This window comes from Triturus cristatus, chromosome 11 (assembly GCF_964204655.1).
Source record: "Triturus cristatus chromosome 11, aTriCri1.1, whole genome shotgun sequence".
In the NCBI taxonomy this organism is placed as follows: Eukaryota; Metazoa; Chordata; class Amphibia; order Caudata; family Salamandridae; genus Triturus; species Triturus cristatus.
Window position 1 is genome coordinate 950,726,184 of NC_140594.1, and position 15,801 is coordinate 950,741,984.

At 40.9% G+C, this 15,801-nt stretch overlaps 1 pseudogene; it reads left to right on the top strand.

The window, feature by feature from the left end:
* Positions 1-2,038: 2,038 nt before the first annotated feature.
* On the top strand, positions 2,039-2,895 carry LOC146785737 (thioredoxin-like protein 1 pseudogene; annotated as a pseudogene).
* Positions 2,896-15,801: the final 12,906 nt, after the last annotated feature.

Sequence of the window (15,801 nt, forward strand, 5' to 3'; positions counted from 1 at the left end):
GCCTGATCTACCACGTCTGGTGGTGATGCACGAAGAGTCACGCATGGAGCAGCCATTTAGTCCAATGCTGCCTGTCCTAGCCTGATCGTCCACGTCAGGCAGTGATGCATGAAAAGTCACGTACGGAGCTGCCATTTTGTGACCTCCACATCATCGTGTCTGCATGTCCCTTGGGTGCCCTCGCGTAGAACTGCCTGACTCGTGTGTGTGAGGCAGTACCCCCGGGGGTCGCTTTTACGTGTTTGCCTGCTTTTGCCTGACCTTCCAATGAGCACATTGCCGGCATTCCAGATACCTTCTCACGCTGAGACCGGTTACGGTAAGGCTAAGTCCAGCAGGGTGTGCTTATCTACTTCTTTAAGGGTTCTCTGTGAGTCTGTCAACATGCAAAATGTTACTGCCCCTCCGTTTTTTTTATCCTCTCCAGGGGATCCATTGATTCCTTGGATGAAATGGAAGAAGGTATTTTCTAATTATGCAAGAGTGTGTGGCACTTCTTTGAGTACGGAGAGGAAATCGTCTTTGTTTATGCATTGTCTAGGTTTGGAAGGCCAGGAAGTTTTTGAGCACCCTCCTGATCTTCCACACAATGAAGCTGCAGCTTTAAACAAATATGAAATTTGTGTCAGAAAGATGGATGTGCATTATCCTCCTAAAGTGAGTATGGTGTTAGAGCGTTATCACTTTAGGAAGAGAATGCAAGGGCAGGAAGAATCTGTCGCGCAATATATTACGATGTTTGAGAAAATTGGCTTCCACTTGTGGTTTTGGTGCAACTTTGGAGGACAGGTTAAGGGATCAATTAATGCTGGGATGCTTTATTGACAAAGCAAAGGGCAGCTTGTGGCAAAAAGTCAACCCTTTGCTACAAGAAGTAATCACTTTTTTAAAGATGCATGAGCATTCAAAAGCCTGCGTCAACACCATTCATAAAGAATGTACTAAAGATAGTATAGTAGAAAAGAATGGAAAAGAAGTGGTCAGAGAAATGAGTGATAATCTTTTAATACGTCTGTTAAAACAGTTCTGACAAGACCATGGTGTCAATTAAAGCTTTCAATGTTAATACTTTCTAAGGCAAATGTTTCAGGTGTTGGAATATTGGTCATATGGCAAACTTCAAGGACTTTCCGGGACGGAAAGTCATGTGTTCTATTTGTAGTAAAAAGGGTCATTATTCGAGATGCTGTAAATCTAAAAAAGAACAAAAGAATATCAGGGAGGGGGACATTTATGATCAAGATTTTGAGGATGTTGGAACTTACCAGGACAAAGATTCAGGTAACGAAGGTCCATTCGAAGAAGTGTTGATTAATGACCAGTCAGTGAGCATGCTTTTTGACTCTGGGGCTAAGATCACACTCATTCCCAAAGGATTTTATGACCAGCAACTCCTGGGTAAAGTGAAGTTAGTTAAGCCTGACATCAACCCCTAAGGGTTTTGGTGGATAAATCATTGATCTCTTAGGGTATTTTTAGGGAACTATTGAATTTAAGGGAAGGATCGTCCCTGGGAAAATGTATGCCTCCATGAAATGGGACTCGTTAAATAGTTGGTTCCACCAGCGTGACTTGTATGTTTACTTGGACCCCAATAAATCTCCCTCAGTGTGTCAGAAGGAGTTACTTGCAGTTAAGTTGGTGAGTCCCCTTACTGATGCCTGGGTCACAAAGTTCCCAGAGGATTTTGTGAAGAAGTTAGGTTGTCTAAAAGGTTATGTCCATCACATTTGCCTAAGGTTAGGAGCTGTACAAAAGACAGCGAACGTTAGGGTTGTGCCTTTGCTAGTCAAAGATAGTATGAGGAATGTGGGTAACAAGTTGACGTAGTTTGCAGAGAGGCGACTGCTCAGTAGCCATGATTGACTCTGCGCAAAATCTGCCGGGTGGCATGGTCCCGCCATTTTCTCGCTTCACACACCTCTTATTGACCCGGCGTGACTAGGCAGTCAGTGAAGTCACTGAAGCTGCACCAGGAAATAGAGCCTGTATGGCTGATTGTAAAAGAAAAAAGGACATAGAGTACACCGTGCCCACCATGGTGGGGGTGAAGGCGATCCGTATGGATGCTGAGTTCCAGCCAGAGCTGAGCGCATACGGGTCACGGCTCAGTGTGGTTAAGTTCACCATGTGAGGATGTCCTCCATGTTTAAGGATAGCTCCTGCGTCCAATGCTCTCAGTAATAAATACCCCAAGCTGTCTTTTTGGAAGTGGATGTCCACCAATGCCAGGGTACTGCTGCTAATAATAATATATCTGCAACGCCCACATTTCTATTCTTTCGAAACAAAGTGTAAACCGATCTTTACCAAGGAGCAGATGCTGAAGGGCTAGAAGAAAAAAATAAACAACACTTTTAAAATGATCCTGGAAACAACGAGGATTCCGACTTTCCTAAGGGATATATGGATTTAATGACATTTATAAACAAAGCTGGTTGTGAATGTCTTAATGAAAATGACGACCATGGATTTGACAATTGTTTATGGAAAGACCAAACATACCTGGACTCAGATTGTGATGAGCAGCTTCTCATGACAGTAGCTTTTAATCAGCCTGTAAAACTGTATTCTATGAAACTTCATGGACCGCATAATGGTCAAGGCCCCAAGTATGTTAATCTTCCCCAATGTATTGATTTTGATGAAGCAATGCAAAGTGACCCAACCCAGGCGTTGGAACTGACACCAGATGATCTCAAAGAGGATGGCATTGTTCTGCTCCGCTATGTAAAATTTCAGAATGTCTATAGTGTAACACTGTTTTTCCAGTCTAATCAAGGTGATGAAGAAACAACCAAAATCACATATTTCACATTCATTGGCACACCAGTCCAAGCAACAAATATGAGTGAATTCAAATGAGTTGTAGGCAAAAAAGGGGAAAGCCATTAAGAAGACACACAAAAGCCAAAGGAAGGATGTTCGCTTAACAAAGGATAAATTATTTGACTTAGCCACAGACTGTCAAGAGGTTCCACTAATGCCATTATCAATAAATCATTGCCCTTCAAAAAAGAAAAAGGATAGTATGAGGAATGTATTGGACAAACTTATAAAGAATAGGATAACCCAAGAGGTGGAAGCCACTGAGTGGATTTCTCCAGTGGTCAAGCCAATGGTGAGGCGAGGCTACGCATCAGTTTGAGGGAGCTGAATAAAGAGGTGGTAGTTGATCATTGTCCACTTCCTAACATCACAGAAATGTTATCGTCTCTGGGTGGAGCAAAACATTTTTCAACACTGGACTTTTCTTCAATGTATCATCAGGTCAAGCTCCATCCAGCACCTCAAGACCTCATGGCGTTTATAACACCATTTGGAACTTTTAAGACTCTCAGGATGCCTTTTGGACTCATGTCCGCAGCCTCTGTTTTACAGAGGGTGATGGAGAGTGTTCTGAAGGGCGTTGATGAAATTGAGGTGTATCTAGATGATATTCTTTTTTATGGGGTTGCTCTAAAAAACCATAATGAAAGATTGGCTGTTGTATTGGAAAAGCTTCTTGTTGCTAGCCTCACCCTGAAGGTGGAAAAATGCAAAGTTAATGTTGGAGAAATTGAATACTGGGGCACTTGGTCTTTGGGACGTTAATCAAGCCTAAACCTTCGTTGGTAGAAGCCATCTCCAATCTGGACTGTTCCAAGGATAAAGAAGAAATGGTGACATTTTTGGGGATGGTGGAATTTTATAATAAGTTTGAAGTCATGTATGTACTGAAGAGTTTGATGGGATCAAGAAATATTTGAATGAGGCTCCTTGTTTAGCAAGTTTTAATCCCTCAACAGTCTCATATCTGATGACTGATGCGAGTTACAAAGGATTGGCTGCAGTCTTATTGCAAAATATTGAGGGTTCTGAAAAAACTATTTTATTCATTTCCAGAGGAGCAGAGTGTAAATACTCAGTGGTGGAGAAAGAGGCGCTTGGAATTTACTGGGCTATACGTTAGTTTGAAACAAATTGGTGTGGAAAGCCCTTTGCAGTGATCTCTGATCACAAACCTTTAAAAGGAGTTTTTGGTAAGAAAGGAGTTGATTTTATTTGACACAGGATAAGGAAGTGGGTTTTTGCCTTGTGAGAACTTCGGTTCAATGTTTCGTACTTGCCTGGGTTTGCAAAACAATTTGGCGGACTGCCTGTCCAGGCTATGTGGCTCTAATGAAAGTTCTGAACTGTCTGAGGATTTTGATTTTTTTTCTCAGGAGAAGAATTTGATGAGGAGGTAAATGTCGGCATGATTAGTGATGGTTTTATCTCTGAAGCCTTGTGAAATGAGAGCCTCAATCAAGATTGTACGTTGAAACATGTGATGTAAAAGCGCAAGGTGGATGGGGAGAGAAACAGAATTGTGAGGAGAATCTCAAGGGATGTTGGAATGTTAAAGATGATTTGACAGTAAATTGGTTGTTCCTGAGAACTTGAGAAGCAAACTGGTGGCTAATGCTCATGGGAGTCAAATGGGAATTGCTAAAACTAAGGAGAGGATCAGAGAAGCATACTGGTGACCAACCATGGATGTGTATATAGAGAGACAATTGTCCGGGATTGTTCCCAATGTGCTTGCAGTGACAAAGTGCTGAAGTGTAGGACTCAGCCCATGGTGATCAGGGAGCAATACAGTGGTCTGTGGGTGGACATTGCTATAGATATTCTAGGGCCTGTTAAATTGAAGTCTCAAGATCGCTATGTTTTATTGTGTCTGGACAAGTTCCCAAGGTGGCTAGAGGTGAAGATAGTCAATTCTGTAGAACTGGAAGCGGTGATTATTTTTCTGGAGGATCTTTTTGAAAGAGAAGGCTCCCTGGTGTTCTGGAGGATTCTTTGGAGGAAGAGGAATCAAGCACAAAAAGGCTGCTTTGTATCATCCGGAATACAATGGGGTTGTGTAAAGGTTTGTAAACTTTCTGAAGGAAGCCATGCAATTGGCTGTAGTAATTAGGAATGATGGGGAAGTGGCTATCAAAAAGAAAGTGTGAAAATACAGATGTGTCCCATATTCATCTACAGGGGCTCCTGTTAGGTTGTTCAAAGGAATAGCAGCTGTCACTGAAGTTATTCTATTGTGGATTGCTTCTAGAAGGAAAATTGCAGATAGTGGTGTGGAAGGTACAGGGGAATGGAAAGAGAGAGAGATGAAGAGGATGGAGAGGAGGACGGAGTTGTTTGAGTAGAGAAAAGTGGTGAAAAGAACAGTTGTGGGGGTTGGTGACTGGGTCAGAGTCAAGTTACCAAAGAAGGGTGTGGGGGGCTCCAAGTTTGAAAAGCCCTTGAGGATCATTAAGCTGTTTAATAATGCAGTCAAAACTAGTGACCGTAAGATATGGAATTTAAATAGGATTGCCAGATGTCACCCACAGGAAACTGAAAGTGCAGAGGTTCCTGTGACTCAAGAGGCGAAGAGGAAATTTTCCCCCCACGAGGATGATTCCTCGATGTTTACAGGGATGTGTTTGCTAATTTACTTTGAAAATGTTTCATTTCTTCACAAATAAAAAAAAATCTTTGCTTTTTGTATATTGTTAGGCGGAAAGTGGTGTGGTGTTTTGTCATAAGCTTCTTTCCTTAGCTCCTGTTGCCATGCTATGATGTAATAATCCTGAAGTTAATCTGGAGGAAGAATGTTGTTGCTTGAAGTTTGGCAGTTGGATCCTGCTGCCCTGTGGGTGAGTCTCTTGTTAATTAGATGTACAATAAACCAACTTTCATCTTACTTTCTTGAAGACTTGCCGTCTACTGATTTATCCTGAAGGCATCACCTCAGACCAAATTCTAAATCTGTTCATAATTACATATGCACTCTCACTATTTAGTCAACATCTGCCAATAAAAGATGGAGAGACTGTTTATTGAGAGAAAATGTATTTGGGACAAAGATTACAAATAGCAACCCCAGACCCAGAGACATAATTGTAAATCATTCTTCATTCCAGCAAAAACAGGACATATTAAAATAACCACTGATTTTTTTGCTACTTCACTATGGTCGAGACTAGCGTGCACTGCTACAAAACCTCTCCCAGTCCCCTTGCGAAATGAAGGAAGATGAAAAAACCTCACTGATTCTGTAAGTGGAAGGAAGTCAAAGTTTTTGTGCGCATTTCCATGGAGAGTGGGCCTCCAAACTGATGGCAGGACCTACCATGTTAACATGGCAGATGAAGAACTGAAACTACTGGGGAAAAGCAATAGAGTAGGCAATCACAGATGGTAAGGTGGGGGAAGTGAAGAGAGAAATGGGGAGGTGTCCCCTACCAAGGTGAAGATCCACAGTAGAGAACTCATGACAAGAGGACAAATGGAAATGAAGCTGGTAAGAAGACTTGCACTTTTAGCACAGAATCATTTTTGTTTTGCAACTGGAGTAATTCTGAATCATTTAAGGACATATGGCTTGTGAAGAGATTAATTTAAGAATAAACATAGGCGCAATTCGCTGAAACCGCATAGCGGAACTCCGCTATGTGCAAAAAAAACCTCTGCCACACTGCGCAAAGTTCTGCAAGCTGCGGAGTGCGTTAGATAAATGCTGTTTAAAAAGGTTTTCAGTGCCAGATGCTTATCCGCACTGTGCAATCATCGCGAACGTCACCATGCACAGATCAAGCCGGCGCAGCTTCCTTTCTGCAACTCGAGTAGATTTTTACTTGAGCTGCAGCTTTCTCAAAGCGAACGGACAGTTTCGTAACGCGGGCGGTCGCAACCATATGCGACCATTCGCAATGAGAAATCTGACCGCCCGCGTTGAGAACTCTCGACAGGACGTTGATTTTCCATGCTTGTGATCGGCAACTTGATGTTTTCAATCGCGAACGGGGAAAAATCTCGCCTGGAGGTGGATTTTCCCCGCTCGCTGACGTCACATTGATGAACGCGAGCTAGGAAAAAACTCTGCGAGCTCAGGGTAGTGCGAAAAACTCTGTAAACTCCGTCAGTGGAGCGGAATTCACCACCCAGACTTACTTAGGAATCTAAAATTATAAGGTTGACCGACTCGCTCACAACACAACAAAGAGTGGTAATCCAATGCGTTAGGGGTAGTTATTTTGCCTGCCATATTTTTTTCGTCAGTTGGGACCTTACATGTTAGACATCTTTATTCAAGTTGTTCAGGTGCCAGACTGGGAGGGCACGGGGGGGCAACACGGGGAAAAACACAGGCATGAACTTTTCAGACCACCTCAGATCCAAAGGGGTGATGGTAATTGATTTCAATCCAAAATAAAGACCCACCAAAACGACTTCAACGCACCCACCAAGGCAGAAGGGGTGGACATCCTAATGGTGAAGCCTTTTTTATGATAATGTATTAGGCACTTTTAGATAAAGATGGGAGGTATGCGATTATAAAATACCCTTTTAAAGAGGAAAAATTCACAATATCGACACTATACACATAGAACCAAAGACAAGACCAATTTCTGGAGAAGGATTTAAAGAAAGGCTGCAGAGGTGACTTCAACACGGCCTCACAAAGTGCATTGGATAGGTTCACATCTGCTTGGTCCACTAACAGGGAAATGTCCAAAGAGGTTCAGAATTGAATCCAGTAGTTGGGATAATTGATGCCTGGAGAGTGAGGCACCCAGGGTAAGATCTTCAACTCCAGCAGTGTACTTGGTGTCAGATACTGGTATAGGCATTTCAGCAGTTGCGGAATACACATACATATGGTTAGAACTCAACTCTAGCACTCAATAACATAGGCACACAACAAGTAGGTTGGGCAAATATCTTTTTCAAGATGCAGCTAACACAGCAGAGATACCTAGTAGTATAGATGACTATACTACGACAAACAAAATAATGGATACCTCTCCAAATGTATATTGGGATGTTCCAAAATTGGTAATTTGAGGTAAACCTACACAGGATGCTGGATAAATGGGTGCAGCACTACTATGGTGTGGATTATCTGCAGCTAGAATGCCATCTCTCTGGCACTGCAGTTTATCTGGGCACTTCTGATGGAAGTGTTTGAAAAGACGTGATAAAGATCATGAGATAGAGGCAGTAGGATGCTGGATGTTGGTGTGATTGGCTGGCAGGAGGGTGGAATTGGAACAGTGGATGGCTATACCGTGGCTTTATAAGGTTAGAATCAAATGTTTGGCGTGTGATAAATAACAAGGATCTTGAGATAGGATGGAGTCTTTGGTGATAAGTCTTGGAGGGCTAAAGGGATTTATTGTCCTATGAAGGGCTTTTGCTCTTGATAGCTCCTGGAAAGGGGTCAAGAACCTTCCTGGGAGTTTTTATAGAGCCCTAGCACAGGTGCCAACCTGGAGTATGCAGGAAAGTGGAGTGTCAGTCATGTCAGGCCAAATTCATATTCATGAATGAAGGGAAAGACTTCCATAAGTAATACCACTATCCAAATATCCAAATAATCTTGAGCATAGGCTTAAAAGAAATACATAGATCAACTGACTTACGTTTGAGTCTTAAGCAGAGGGAATAAAGCGCAGTGGATTGAACTAGAGTCCGCTTGCTCAAGGAGAGACATCACAGCAGGCTCGATCACAGACCTTATTGGTAAGATCTTCATTTTAATATTTACATGTGTAATAAAATAATGGCCTTACATTTTTTAATAAAATAGCAGCCTTAGGAGCCATATGATGATTTTTTTCAGCTGAGCTGGAGGACGAGGTGGTCTTTGCGGCCCAGGGCTTTGAGATTTTTTCTTAGATTTGAAGAAACTGTAGCATTCACTTCCCGGGAGAGATATCACAGCAGGCTCAGCCATAACACCCAGTTCTCTTGTGAATTAATGTTCAAAGTTATCAGAAAATGCTAAGAGCCTATCTCTGTGCGTTCCACACAAAGAAAAGGCCTTACACCCAAATCTGCATCTTGGGTAGCAAGCCGGTTATCCTCTCAAAATCAAATCAAAATCAAAATTAAGTTTTATTCGATTTCTTAATGGGAAACCATAAAGGCATGTACAAAAAATATATTCTGTTGAAATAAATTAAAAGTGGTATATGTTCCATAAATATCAAAGAACAAATATTTTTATAGTACCATGAAATGTTCATTCTAAAAAGGTCTTTCTACATCAATAACACTTTAAAAAAATCTCACCATAGAGAAGCTTATGCATCTGTTGGGTAGAGACTGTAAAAATAAGAATGCAGGTCGACATGATCTAAACTCATACGATCTAAATATTGGTAAAACCCATCTCTTTCTCAGCCCATTGTAGAACTTACAAAACAATACAGTGTGCATTGTTGCAGAGTTTCCAAGCTCCAGGAATCCCAGTTCCAGATAGAATTGCCCATTGTATATATAAGTTATTTTTAGAGGAGATTGACTCGAGGCACTGGACCTCTATGGCCTCAAGGGAAAGTACATATGTAGGGTTATGAGTCAAAAACTCCTCCTCGGTTCGTTTGGTGTAAAAATAGTCAGAGTACTTTGGTAAGTAGAAGAGTTTGTTTTATTTGTTATAAAATAAAGAGTTCTTTTTCCAAATGATCCAACATAGGAGTTACATCCTTGGTTGTTTTTTTGTCTTTATTTCTTTCTTCACACTGAAACAGAGCTAACAGCAGACACGTTTTTCGCCCGATGGCTAGAATTGGGCCAGGGCTTTTTCAAGGCTGAGGAGAAATATTAGTAAGGCAGTGTTAGGCAGGTTTGTATCAGAAACTCAGTGTTTACCAAATGCCCCCAGTGGTATGTGTTATATAAAAACATGATATTCAAGAAACAACGGCGCTGTGATGGTGCTCAGGATATGTGAGGGGTACTTACATTAATGAATAAGAAAAATGTTTTTTTTTAAAAAAAGGTTTAGTTCAAAGAAGACAGTGGGGATACTAAAAAGTAGTTTTATCTGTGCTTCGATCTACATGTGACCATTACACAGCCGAGAGAATTTAAAAAGCCAAGAAAATTTCAGGAAAAGCTAACCTTTGTGAGAACTTTGTGTTTGTTAGCGATCTTTAGGGTCAAGTTATGTTAGTACATGCTTGCATCTGCCATAGAGTGTCTTAGTCCTACCTGTGACAGACACATGTCATGCTATTTACTGAGTGTTATTCATGCTTCAATAAAACTTGTGCATAAGTCTACAATACATATTGCTTATCAGGTGTGTAACTTATGTTTCGAGGTAGTAGCACGTCATATTAACATTGAAGATTTGTATTCAGTAGTTCTTCACAATAAAGCAAAACAGTTTCTAAACAGGAGTAAGCAGAAAGAAAAGAACAGGAATGGATACCAGCAAGATTAGCAGAATATAGGCACTAGTTTGTTATGCTAGTGACATTTATCAGAATAGAAAGACGTGAAAGAAATATAAATAAAAGCCGCTTCGTTGGCTATTTAGTGCGTATGACATGTAAAGAACAGTGTTCGCAGATCAGTTTGGTTTGTACGTATTTTAAACGAGATTGGTGGGGACCAGGATAAGTGATATTTTTTCTAAATGTCTCGTAATTATAGATGAGGAATACTATTTTGTTCCACAGCCTCAACGGGCAGAGCCTGTTAATCTCAAGGGAACTGGCACGTTACTTTAAAAAACGGGTATAGTAACCCAAAGGGGATTGCCGTGCACTGTGTTAATCTTTTTGGTCCTTTTTACAAAGGCTGAGAGCACAAAGAAAGAGTTGTGAGTCTGTCTAAAACGCTGTAAGATGCAATCAGCGGCATTTGGAGCGGGCCCTCGATTCCGGTTGATCAATTACTTTAATCTGTCTCAGAAGATCGTAGTCCGGGGGTAATCCCAACGCAGTGATTCCCACTGGAGTATCAGCATTGTGGGCAGGGGCCATCTTTAAAAGGGCTGTAGGATGCGATCATGTGTTTAGATGCCCAAGGTGATATACGATCTCAAAAGAGGCGCCATCTTTGAATGTGTTATTGCAGTAAAAAATGCGCCCATCATCCATGTAAGCAAATTTAAGGAACATAATTTTCTACTCTATGGTTGTTAAAAAAAGACAAAGGTCCATTCATATCCCCAGGTGTATTTAGGTAATCTCTAAAAAAGAATTTTTGGAAAAACAGAAACAGAGACCATTATACAGGTCACAGCGGGCACAAACTGTTTTTTTGGCCTGAATTATGGGGTTCTATATTATACAGAGTACTAAATTGACTACGTTTTTTAATATATTTATTGCGTCATCAGCCTCATAGGTCAGGATATGATTAAAGTCAGATTCGCTAAGTGAGTATAACATAGCATGCCAGTTTTGTGCTAGTATCGATTCTTTTTGTGATATGTAACTATTTCGAATGAAAATATCATTGCTTTTGTGTTTTGTCAAGCTAGCCGATGTCGGCATGGCTAGGTGTTATCGACCCCACATGGAGAGAGAGATCTAAACAGCAGGAGATAAGGTATGCGGCATCCGTATCCGGAGGTTAAAACTTCACTCCTTTTTTTCTGATAAAACCAGAAGAAGAAGACAAGAAAGCCATCCCGCATCCACAAGTAAGCTCTCGGCACAAGACTTGGAGAACATTAATTTGTTGACACATCTATCTACAGAAGGTGCTACGGATGGATTGGAATCTTTGACCACAACAGCAGAGGAATTGGGTATAGATATTTTTCACTGCAAAACCGCATCGACCCCACTTGGAGAGAGAGATCTAAACAGCAGGAGATAAGGTATGCGGCATCCGTATCCGATCATACCCAACATCACGGCATAGTCAGAGATCAGTATGACGCCTCAAGTTTATATGAAATGCCGGCCAAAAGTGGGAGGATTCAAAAAGAGCTAGGTCAATAGATTTTTATAAAATGTGAGAGTTTAATAATGTGCATGTGAGCTCAAAGCTACGCTCATAATGAAAAAAGGAGAAAAGAAAGGGGAAAAAAGGAAAAGAGAGGGGGAAAGGACAAAGAAAGAGGTTTTGGAGGGGTGATTGCACCACAAGTGATTCCTTAAGTAGGAAGGAAGAGCTAGAAATAGTGTCACATTGTCAGATCTCATGAGTTCATAACTAGACAGTAATTATAGCACAAACGGATTAGCATATCCTCTACATATATGTTGGTTCCCCTCCTTTAAGTGAAATATCACCTATGTCAAAGTCATTATGGTTCGCAATAAGTGCTACATACAGACAGTGGTGCCATTCATGGTCTTTATTTAAACCTGTTTCTACGGTCCCATAACGGATGATAAAGGCACTTTCTTTCTGACGTATTCGCCAATCCAGGTTGCCTCCTCTTGCGTATTGTTTTACTTTTTCCAGGCCGCAGAAGGAGAAATTGTGATTGTGTTGGTGATTTGTTTCAAAGTGTTCCACCAGTGGTTGTCTTTCATCATATTTATGGATATTCCGGTAGTGTTCCTGAATACGCATTTTGAGAGGTCGAATCGTGCTTCCTATATAGTGTTTCCCACACGGACAGGTAATTAGGTAGATCACATTCTTGCTCTCACAGTTTATAAAGTCTCTGATGTGGAGTCGGTGACCATTTATCATGATGTTCTGAGTTTTTGATTTTCCCAGTTTACACACCAGTTGGCACAGGTGTAGAATCCATTTGGTTTCTGTAAGAAAGTTACAGTATTTGTGTTTGGTTAAATGAGGGGCACAGGGAGTCACTGAGGTTTTTGCTTCCTGTGAAACTAAGTTGAGGTTGATCCTTGACTGCATCTTTTACTGTTGGATTGAGTGTCAACAGGTTCCAGTGCTTTTTCAGTATCTTACGTATGTGATAATGACCATTGTTGTAGTGGGTTAGAAATCTTATAGTTGGTTGATGGCTTTTCTCTTTATTGCTTAGCAAGAGCTTGTTGCGTTCCAGTTGGGAAACATGTTGTTATGTGTCTCTAAGATAACGGTGATTGTATCCTCTCTGTCTAAGCCTCGTTGTGATCTCCTGTGATTTTGTATCAAAGTCTTTGTCTGTACTACAGTTAATTCGGGCCCTTCGATATTCTCCTGATGGGATATTTTTGATGGTATGCTGGGGGTAGCTACTTGAGGCATGCAGGATGGAGTTTGCAGCAGTGCTTTTTCTGTGAATATTTGTATGTAGGGTGTTTTCTTCAACATAGATACTTAGATCTAAGAATTCAATTTCTTTTTTGGAGATGGTATATGTTATGTAAATGCCCCATTGGTTGGGGGTAAGGGTTTTGATGAATTCTCGTAGTCGTGTCTCAGATCCTTGCCATATCAAAAGCATGTCATCAATATATCTGCCCCACATGACAATGTTATCAGAGAAGTTTTCTTTGCTGTTGTTTCAGATCCAAAGACGTTCTACTTCTCCCATAAGGATACAGGCATACGGAGGGCCAAATTTTGCCCCTTAGCTGTGCCTTGCAGTTGTAGATAATAGTCTTAATTGAAGAGAAATTAGTTATTGTATAGGCAGAATTCTAGCAGTTCCAATATCATGTTATTTCTGGACATAAAATGGACTGATCTTCCTTGAAGACATTTCCTGACTGCTGCTATGCCATCCGGATGTCTAAGATGTGTACAGGCTGACAACATCTATAGACGAGAGTAGATAGTCTGGTTGCCACATGATGTTGTTTAGATTCTGAAGAACATCTTTAGTGTCTCTTATGAAAGATGGGAGGTCTTTCATGAAAGGCTGCAATTCCTCATCGATGTATGCCCCTACCTTGGAGCATATAGAGTCAATTCCCGCAATGATTGGTCTTCCTTTTGGGGGTGTGCCAGGTTCGTGGACCTTTGGTAAAAGGTACAGGATTGGGGTGACTGGGTTCTCTATGAACAGGAATTGATTCTCTTCTAGTGTCAATAGGCCTTTTTCATACCATTTATTCAATAGTTGGTCCAGCTTTTCTTGTATTTCCTTGGTTGGATTGAGATTCAGTATTGTATAACAGGCATGGTCCCTTAATTGATGATCCGCTTCTTGGAGGTAGTCCACAGTATCCAGGAGGACAACGTTTCCACCTTTATCTGCTTCCTTTATAATCAAAAACGGGTCATTCCTGAGCTCTAGCAGTACTTGTTTTTCATTCTTTGTGAAGTTTTATGGAAGGTTTTTTTGTTTAGTCAAATATTTTTGGTGTTCAAGTTCTAGATCTTTATTTACGGTGGAAAAGAAGGTATCTAGTGTGCTTCCTGCTGGTAACGCTGGTGTAAACTTTGATTTTCTCTTGAGCGGTTTTGCAGTGAAAAATATCTATACCCAATTCCTCTGCTGTTGTGGTCAAAGATTCCAATCCATCCGTAGCACCTTCTGTAGATAGATAAGTCAACAAATTAATGTTCTCCAAGTCTTGTGCCGAGAGCTTACTTGTGGATGCGGGATGGCTTTCTTGTCTTCTTCTTCTGGTTTTATCAGAAAAAAAGGAGTGAAGTTTTAACCTCCGGATACGGATGCCGCATACCTTATCTCCTGCTGTTTAGATCTCTCTCTCCATGTGGGGTCGATAACACCTAGCCATGCCGACATCGGCTAGCTTGACAAAACACAAAAGCAATTATATTTTCATTTGAAATACTTACATATCACAAAATGGATCTATACTAGCACAAAACTGGCATGCTACGTTATACTCACTTAGCGAATCTGACTTTAATCATATCCTGACCTATGAGGCTGATGACGCAATAAATATATAAAAAACTTAGTCAATTTACTAGTCTGTATAATATACAACCCCATAATTTGGGCCAAAGAAACCTTTTGTGCCTGCTGTGACCTGTAGAATGGTCTCTGTTTCTGTTTTTCAAAAAATCCTTTTTTAGAGATTACCTAAATAAACCTGGGGATATGAATGGACCTTTGTCTTTGTTTAACAACCTTAGAGTAGAAAATTATGTCCCTTAACTTTGCTTACATGGATGACGGGCGCATTTTTTACCGCAATAACACATTCAAAGATGGCGCCTCTTTTGAGATCGTATATCACCTTGGGCGTCTAAACACGTGATCACATTCTACAGCCCTTTTAAAGATGGCCCCTGCCCACAACGCTGATACTCCAGTGGGAAGCACCGCGTTGGGATTACCCCCGGACTACGATCTTCTGAGACAGATTAAAGTAAGGGATCAACCGGAATCGAGGGCCCGCTCCAAATGCTGCTGATTGCATCTTACAGCGTGTTAGACAGACTCGCAACACTTTCTTTGTGCTCTCTGCCTTAGTAAAAAGGACCAAAAAGATGAACACAGCGCACGGCAATCCCCTTTGGGTTACTATACCCGTTTTTTAAATTAACGTGCCAGTTCCCTTGAGATTAACAGACTCTGCCCGTTGAGGCTGTGGAACAAAAATAGTATTCCTCATCTATAATTACGAGATATTTAGAAAAAATATCACTTCTCCTGGTCCCCAGCAATCTCGTTTAAAATACGTACAAACCAAACTGATCTGCGAACACTGTTCTTTACTTGTCATACGCAGTAAATAGCCAACGAAGCGGCTTTTAAGTATATTTCTTTCGCATCTTTCTATTCTGATAAATGTCACTAGCATAACAAGCTAGTGCATATATTCTGCTAACCTTGCTGGTATCCATTCCTGTTCTTTTCTTTCTGCTTACTCCTGTTTAGAAACTGTTTTGCTTTATTGTGAAGAACTACTGAATACAAATCTTCAATGTTAATATGACGTGCTACTACCTCGAAACATAAGGTAAACACCTGATAAGAAATATGTATTGTAGACTTATGTACAAGTTTTATTGAAGCATGAATAACTCTCTGGAAATAGCATGATATGCGTCTGTCACAGGTAGGACTAAGTCACCCTGTGGCAGATGCAAGCATGTACTAACATAACTTGACCCTAAAGATCGCTAACAAACACAAAGTTTTGACAAAGGTTG